The sequence below is a fragment of the Ixodes scapularis genome, unplaced genomic scaffold, assembly GCF_016920785.2.
Source record: "Ixodes scapularis isolate PalLabHiFi unplaced genomic scaffold, ASM1692078v2 PGA_scaffold13__105_contigs__length_92229423, whole genome shotgun sequence".
Taxonomy (NCBI): Eukaryota; Metazoa; Arthropoda; class Arachnida; order Ixodida; family Ixodidae; genus Ixodes; species Ixodes scapularis.
The window spans coordinates 57,396,905-57,403,384 of NW_024609839.1; positions in this window are offsets into that span (position 1 = coordinate 57,396,905).

Genomic DNA, 6,480 nt, shown 5'->3' on the forward strand with positions numbered 1-6,480 from the left:
CAGAAATAAATGTGACAAACCTAGTCCGCCCTCGCGGACGCGCCGGAAAAGGTTCATACGACTCGTCCGTTCCCATGACGAGCCCCAAATAAAAACAGCAAAAACGCGGTGTAATTTTTGAACATTAACACGCGAGCAATGCAACACTTGTAGCACGTACCACAGTTTGCTAGCAAGGAACAAATTGCAAACTGTCGTACGGGCAAAAATAGACAATTCCCAACCTTTCCAGCTTTCCGCTTTCTCGCGGAGTTCTAGTGCCTGCCTGCGCCAATAGGGCTCACTGTCACAGTAGTTCTCGAGAGGTACGCCCAAATATTTTACAGGGGTGGTTGACCACTATATATTTTGAAAAACACTAGGAGTGGAACACCACTGGCCATGCCAAAAACCTAAACACTTATCCCAGTTTACAGCGCTTCCACTGACAGCACAAAAACGTTTCACTATGTTCACAACTTCAATTATGCTTTCTTGATTTGCGCAAAACAGAGCGATATCATCAGCATAGGCTAAAATAGTACTTCCGATGCAAAAAGGTTAAACCCACTGATACTGTTACTTCTTATGATGCTCAAACAAAATGATTTTATATAAATGCAAAAAAGAAGGGGTGAAAGAGGACATCCTTGGCGTACGGAACGCTCTACCTTTATGCGCTTTCCAACCGACTTATTCACTACAAGACTGGTCGTACAACCGCTGTACGCCATCCGCACACATTCGCGTAAAACTGAACCGACATTTACATGGTCTAAGACAGATAAAAGAAGTTCATGCGGTACACGGTCGAAGGACTTTTCGAGGTCAATTTGTAGCATAGCTACACCCCTATTCATAACATCACAACACTCCAGCACGCTCCGAGCTTTTTGAATGTTTGTAAAAATAGTTCTGCCCTTTATCCCACAAGTTTGGTGGGGACCGACTAGTTCTGTTATTGCAGAGTTCTGTTATTGCCGATTGCAACCGTCTGGTTGCAATCGTGTAGTTCTGTTATTGCCGATTGCAACCGTCTGGCCATTATTTTCATTAGTACTTTATAGTCGACGTTAGTTAAGCTTATGGGGCGATAAGCTGTGACCTGTCTTAGTTTGATTTCGTCCTCCGTTTTTGGGATTAACACAGTGTGCGACGACAAAAACGTTGGTGGAAGGACATTCAGCTCAAAAGCTTCGTTGAAAACAGTAGATAGGATGGGCGAAATCTCATGTTTAAACGACTTATAAAAAGCTGCACTTAGTCCATCAGGACCTGGGGACTTCCCCGGGTTATGCCACGCGCACGCTGCCTACTTGGCCAGCTGCGCGCGCGGCATTACTCCCCCCTTTAAAAAAATGCATCGCCCCGATGCAACCCAAAAACAAAACAAAACAAAACAAAAAAGAACGGTAAATTAACGAGTCATTTGGAACACATAAGGTCCACAGTCCTATCGAGCGTAGTACGGCTTCAGTCGCACGACACGGACGACTTCCGGTCGAGGAGGGCGGCGTGACGAAGCCCGTGTTCTGTCGGGCATCACCTCATAGTTCAGATCCCCGAGTCGACGAAGCACTTTGTAAGGTCCAAGGTAACGTTTCAGGAGTTCCTCGCTGAGACCGCGACGGCGAATCGGTGTCCACACCCACACCCTGTCTCCGGGCTGGAAGTGGACGTCCCGACAACGAAGGTTGTAGCGGCCAGTGTCGACACGTTGTTGAGCCTTAATCCGGAGTCTGGCGAGCTGACGGACTTCTTCTGCCCTTTGGGCAACCACCTGGGCGTTGTCGCTTGCGTCAACAGCCGGTTCGTGAGGTAACAGAGCGTCCAGCATTGTCATTACCTTGCGCCCATGCACCAGTTGAAAGGGTGTTGTGACAAGTTAGTGGCACCCCCCTCCAGTCCGCCCGTCTGCGGCTGCCAGGCTCGGCGGGAAACATTGTTCACCGCACTAATAAACGCCGCTGAGCGCACGCGCTCCGGCCAGTCATCGTCCACCCTCACAACCAGGCTGCGTGTCGTCTCTCCTCGGCGGGTGCTTCGGCCCCCTTCGTCCACGTTCGAGAAAGATCGTGACAGGTGTCACTCCGGTGGTCTCTTGTACGGCCGTGTTGTAGGCAAATGTGACGTACGGCAACACCTCGTCCCATGTCTTGTGCTCCACGTCGACGTACATGGAGATCATGTCGGCGATGGTCTTGTTGAGTCTCTCCGTTAGCCCGTTGGTCTGTGGGTGGTACGCCGTGGTGCGGCGATGGCTGGTGTGACTGAGTCGGAGGATTTCTTGGGTCAGCTGTGCCATGAACGATGATCCGCGATCTGAAATCAAAACTTCTGGAGCGCCGTGCCGGAGGACGATGGACTCGATAAAAAACTTGGCGACTTCAACAGCCGTGCCTGCTAGAAGGGCTTTTGTCTCGGCGTACCGCGAGATAATCGGTGGCGACGATAATCCAGCGGTTTCCCGACGTTGACAGCGGGAATGGCCCAAGTAAATCCATTCCGATCTGCTGGAACGGCATAGACAGGGAGAAATCGACTGCAGAAGTCCTGACGGCTTCGTCGGCGGTTTCTTGCGTCGCTGGCACTTGTGGCATGATCGAATGTATAGGTGAACGGTCTTCGGTAGCCTCGGCCAGTAGTACTTTTCTCGAATCCTGGCGAGCGTCCTGCTGTAGCCAAGGTGTCCAGCCGTTGGGTCGTCATGGCATCCTTGGAATATTTCATCTCGAAGGCTGGCAGGAACAACCAACAGCCATGCTGTGTTGTTGTTGACGAAGTTTTCCTTGTACAGCACCCCTTGCCGCATGGAGAATGTATGCAGGATTCTTAGGAAAGCACGGGGAACCGAACTCGCTTGTCCCTCTAAGTGCTCGATGAGCGCTCGCAGTTCAGGGTCGTCTCGTTGGAGTGCTGCCATGTCGCTGACGTCCAAAGCGCCGAGGAAACACTCATCGTCGTCGTTGTCGTCTTCGATACGGGCAGGTCCGGCCTCGACAGGAGCTCTTGACAGGCAGTCGGCGTCATTGTGCTTCCGGCCGGACTTGTACACAACGGTCATGTCGAACTTCTGCAGTCGTAGGCTCCACCGGGCGAGGCGTCCGGAGGGGTCTTTCAGATTCGCGAGCCAGCAGAGCGAGTGGTGGTCCATGATCACGCGAAAAGGACTTCCATACAGATATGGGCGAAACTTTGTTATTGCCCAGACGACAGCAAGGCACTCCTTTTCAGTTGTAGAGTAGTTCCTCTCCGCCTTAGACAGCATCCGACTCGCATATGCGATGACTCGCTCTGCCCTGTCCTGCCTTTGAACTAGCACCGCACCAAGTCCGGTGTTACTGGCGTCCGTGTGGATCTCTGTATCAGCGAACTGGTAGAAATGGACAAGAATCGGGGGCGTCTGGAGTCTTTGTTTCAGCTCATCGAATGACCGCTGGTGTTCGTCTGTCCATTCGAACTTTACGGCGTCCTTCGTGAGGTGCGTCAGCGGTGCAAACAGCTTGGCGAAGTCCCGAACAAATCGTCTGTAGTAGGCACAAAGACCGAGGAATCTTCTCACTGCCTTCTTGTCAGACGGCGGCGTAAGTGCAGCTACGGCGCGGGTCTTCTCGGGGTCCGGGAGAACACCTTTGTTGCTCACGACGTGGCCAAGGAACTTAAGTTCACCATAGGCGAATCGGCACTTTGTCGGCTTGAGTGACAGGCCGGCGGTCTTGATGGCTTGAAGCACGGCTCGAAGTCGTTTGAGGTGCTCGTCGAAATCTCGTGAAAATACCACGACGTCGTCGAGGTAGACGAGGCAGCTCTGCAGTCGGTCTAACGTATCGTCGATGCGGGGGAGCGGATAGACGTCCTCCTTCATCACAGCGTTCAGTCGACGATAGTCCACGCAGAACCGCAGGGTTCCGTCCTTCTTTACAAGGACGACTGGGGAGCCCATGGACTTCTTGAGGGTTGAATGATGTCGTCGTCGAGCATTTCTTGGACTTGATCCTGAATCACCTTCCTTTCCTTTAAGGAGACTCGATACGGCGATTGATGGACAGGGAGCGCGTCGTCGTCGGTAATAACGCGATGTTTCACCATTGGTGTTTGGCGAACTTTCGACGACGTGGCAAAACAGTCACTGTATTCGGCGAGGAGATCAACCAGTTGCCGGCGCTTAGGAGCTGGGAGCTCGGGGTTGATGTCGATAGGCGGCGGCGGCGTGCTGTTCTGTTGTGACGACGAGGTTTCTTCGGAGATTGCGGTGACCACGGCTGGCGCCTGAAACTCCTCAATGTGGCCCACAGTGGTACCCTTCGTTATGTGCTGCGGCTCCTCTCGGAAGCTTGTCACAAGAACAGTTGTACGTCCTTGGAGATCCGTTACGCCTCGTGCGACGCCAATTCCTTTCTCAAGGAGCAGTTGGACGCTGCCTTCCAGAAGAGCTTCACCGTGCATGGCTGCGTCGGTTATGACGGTGACGAAAACACTCGACCGCGGCGGTAAGTTCACGAGGTCGACGATAACTCTGATCGCGGTTGACGTCGTGTTGGTCTCCACCGGCGGTAAAACAGGCTTTCGCAGCGTTAGCTGGTTTGCCCCGAGGTCGATGACGGCGCCATACTCGCAGAGGAAGTCCATTCCGAGGATAACGTCCCTCGAACACTCTTGCAGAACGACGAACTTCACAGGGCACGTCTCACCGTGGATCTCGACGCGAGCAGTGCATCTCCCGACTGGTGTGATTAGGTGCCCTCCGGCGGTCCGTATTTGTGGTCCATCCCACGGCGTGGTGACTTTTCGAAGGCGTCGGGAGAGTCTCCCACTCAAGACCGAGTAGTCTGCTCCGGTGTCCACGAGTGCTGATGCGTCGTGGCCGTCAATGACGACGTTTAGGTTATTGGACACCGCTGCAGGGGCGTCGTTTCGGTCTCTGGTAGCGTTCGAGTGGGGGCCCTCTGACGTTCGTGGAGGATCTTGGCGTCGGTCGTCTTCGGCAACTCCAACTCCAGAGGTTGTCACGCCTAGTTTTCCCGGCGTGGAGCGAGGGGCGACAGGCTTTCACGTCGGGGTCGGTGCATCGGTGAAGCTGGACGTTGTGGCGAAGGCGACCGGTACTCTCAGCGGGACGCAGGCTCGGGGGACTGAGGTCGTCGCAGGTACTCGTCGATTTCCCGAGGCCGTTCACCATAACGGGGTCGCGGGTCGTTCGGGTGGAACCCGCGCAGCCCGAGTCGACGGTATGGGCATCGGCGGTAGGTGTGGTCTGCTTCCCCGCAGTGGAAGCACAGAGGGCGTTGGTCAGGCGTTCGCCACACGTCGGTCTTTCGGGGTACGCGGGGCTCCGTGCAGGCGTCCTGGACTTGGTCGTCGTGGCGTCGGTCGTGCTGCGGTGCAGGAGACTGACGTCGGGGCGGCGCGACATTGGCGCGAGTAGGAGCTAGGCGGTGGCCGTCGGGCCACTGCGGCGTAAGTTAGCATGGGTTCTTCAGGGACTGCCACGCTGATGGGAATAACCTCTGGTTGGATGGCTCTCTGCACTTCTTCCCGTACGACCTCGGCGATGGAGATCGAGGCGGGGCGATCAGAGTCGGGTAGAATTTTCCGGAGCTCTTGCCGGACGATTTCCCGGACAATTTCACGAAGGTTGTCAGGGCGGATGTGGCCCTCGTCGATTCGGGAAGATGCCAGCGTCGAAGCAACAGGCGTGTCGGCGATTCGGTTGTAGTGGCTGGCTCGGGCTTGCAGGGCACGCTCGATGTTTGTTGCCTCGGCGACAAAATCTTCGACAGTTGTCGGAGGGCTGCGGGCAAGGCCACCAAAGATGTTTTCTCTCACGCCCTGCATGAGGATTCATAGCTTCTCTTCTGTAGCCCGAGGGTCGGCGCGGGCGCTCAGGCGCAGGACGTCCTCTACGAAGCCGGTGACACTCTCGTTGGGGCCCTAGGTTCTGGTTCGCAGTAGGTCCTCGGCTCTCTCTCGGCGGTGGTGGTTGATGAATGTAGCCTTGAGATCGGTCTTGAAAATGTCCCACGACGTCAGAGAGGACTCATGATTCTTGTACCAGCGCTTGGCGGTCCCCACAAGCGAAAAATAGACATTGTGCAGGCGCTGCTCGTCGGTCCAGCAGTTGTGGCGTGCAACGCGTTCATACTCGTCAATCCAGTCTTCGACGTCCTCGTACTGCTCGCCGTGGAATGGAGCAGCCGTCTACGGTACGACGGGCAGGTAAACGACGGCAAGAGCGGCCGGGGTCTCCGACTGGTTGGCCATCGTCGTCCTTCTGGTTTGCTTGGTCTTGGTTGCCAGCAGTCCGTATTCAGGGTCTAGGAACTGGATGCGGCGACTTACTCGGGTCTCGGTAGTGTCTTCGTTGGGTACTCGGGAGCTTGGGTTTGGACTCGTACTGCGGGAACTCGGAGGGGTGCGCTGCACGGACATGCGGTACCCCGCACCTCCACCAGAATGTCACGGGTGGTGACCAGAATAACAATAAATCAACAGGAAGAAATA